Below are 2,610 nucleotides of genomic sequence, written 5' to 3' on the forward strand. Positions count from 1 at the left end.
TCTTACGCTACGTGATAATATTAGGAGTTACGTGAAGCTTCGCTACCTCATGATTATGCAGATTCTCTTCCTCTCCACAGCATTCATTCTCCGTTGTTCCAAATATTTGTCTTAAGATTCTATTTTGCAACCCTCTAAATTTGTTTTCTCTCGAGTTTTGTGATACAAACTCATATAAAACTTTAAACTTTCTTAATACTTAATAAATTTCGAATTTTCTATTTTACGATTTTGCTGAATATAATATAATATAAGCCTTTTATTATTTATCCAAATTCAATTTTCTCTATGTATTATTGTTCTTCAATATTTATATTGTCGGCCATTATGTAATATTATAGATTTATGCTCGCAATAAAGGATACGCTATTATGTATTATTTGGTAATTGAAAAATATTGAAAATGCAATGACGGGCTTTTCAATTGTTCGTATAAGGGAAACAAGTTGACAGGGTAGAAAGATAACCAAGATATTCATCCGTTATCGACAGAATTTTCGGATTTCTGTAAAATTTGTCATGTCAGCGATGCTCGTAATTAAATCAAGTCAATTTTGACGAACTATGACCGATGATCATTCAAGAATATTGAAGTTCTTGTCAATTGTTTAGCTGCGTAGATGTAAGCTCGAGCTCATTCCCATAAAGAACATTTGAAATATAAATATGGGGATAAGGTATAACGAGCGACATATTATCAAGACGAGATCACGTTTGTTGCTCCGGGGTTTCATTAGCTATTCCTCCCCCCCCCCCCCCCCCACCCCATGCAATAGCCTGAGCCGAGATACGTTTCTGTAATTGATTTGTGGTATTCTAGAATTGGTGGGAACCACAGTGGTATTTGGCCGAATAAAGGATAAATTGGCGGCGGCATGTAAGTCGCTACTCACAAGCGGTGGCATATAAACTTGTAAGGGGTGGGGGGTGGAGGTGGGGAGATAAAGGGGAGGCTCAGCAATAGAACATGGGTGTCGTAGACAACCGATAAATCGACTAAAATCTACTGGTTCCGCGTTTCCATTTAACGAGGCATAAATGGATTGCAACTGATAAACTTGATGAGTATAGAGATAGACAGATAGAGAGAGTAAGAGAGAGAGAGAGAGAGAGAGAGAGAATAACGATTTCATTCCCGCTATCCGTTCTTTGTGACAATTACTTATTTATAAAGCGATTTTCACAATAATCAATATCCTATGCCTGTTTTTCTCGGTTGGACCAAATCCCCTCAAAATCAGCGTCGCTCAGGCGATATCGCACAGCTGACGCAAACCCGCCTCCTCCCTCAACTTTCCCGTCCTTCTTTCTCTCGTCCTATTACATTCACTCCACAAACCTTCGCTCCTCACTACCTCTCGCCACTCGGGCTTCAACCTTTTTTTTTCCTCACCCGTTCGCTAGTCTCTGCCTTCCACTTTCCCCTTGGTCACCGAGTTTCTTCACGCCCTCTTCAACAACTCACCGCTCTTTCTCCCATTTCTGAAATTCCGTATCGCTTAGGCGTGTCACTTTCACTCCCTCGTCCCACCATAATTATCCCTCGCCGCCACGGTGACGATGATGCACACACGTACTCGGCTTAATTGATTCACTCGCAACACGCCTAACGACCGAACCCTTCCCCATCACCACCTCCAACCCACTCCAGAAAACGTCCCTTTCCTAATCGAGAACACGGCTTCGCGCGAGTCCTCCGAGCATCGGACAAACGCTCTCGCATTAATCGGTCTGACAAGCCATGACGTATGCTTGCCCCGGTCCCATTCCACTCCCAATCATACTCCATAAAATCCATTTATAGGTCAAGCACACATCCGCGTGTACTGCCACGCTCCTCTCTGTGGCTAAACACGCGCGAGTCATGCTCGCACTCCCCGTCGGTGGTACGTCACCGCACATGCAATTTCGACCCTCGCCAATGTCTCGGCTGCGTTTGCGAAATGCCGTTGGGCGGGTGGAGGTGGGGCGGGTAGGCTTGCGCTCTTTAAGCCGAGGCGGGAGGCTGTGGGCACGCGGGAGACAATCGTTGGATGATCGATGCTTAGCTTTCACGTGGTCGCTGAATAGCGCGGTAAGCACGAGGAGGACTCCGACCGCGATTTCCGTTCGCCGATTTCCCCCGGCGCTCCTCCTCCTCCACCATCTACCAAACAATCGTCCCACCCTTCGTGCCATCCTTACCACTCGCTACCCCATCTCTTCTCATTAAATCGTCATGTCTAGCGCATTCGAGCCGGCCCCTGAAAGCGGTGCAGCCTAGCGAGGTGGGAAATCGTACCTGGCCTCGATGCTGCTTGGATGCTGATCGTGGCGGCATGGTCCCGTCGTGGCGCCTGTTCTCGGGAGTACTGAGGTGCTGTTGCTACTGCCGCTGATGCTGCTGCTGGTGCTGCTGCTGTTCCTGCTGCTGCTGCTGCTGCTGCTGCTGCTGCTGCTGCTGCTGCTACCGCCGCCGCCACCGCCGCCGCCGACGCCGCCGCCACCGCCTCCGCCTCCGCCTCCGCCTCCGCCGCTGTTGCTGTTGCTGCTGCTGTTGCTGCTATTGCTGTTGCTGTTGCTGCTGCTGCTAGTGGTGGTAGTGGTGGTGGTGGTGGTGGTGGTGGTGGT

This window comes from Ceratosolen solmsi, unplaced genomic scaffold, assembly GCF_000503995.2.
Source record: "Ceratosolen solmsi marchali unplaced genomic scaffold, CerSol_1.0 scaffold10, whole genome shotgun sequence".
Classification (NCBI taxonomy): domain Eukaryota; kingdom Metazoa; phylum Arthropoda; class Insecta; order Hymenoptera; family Agaonidae; genus Ceratosolen; species Ceratosolen solmsi.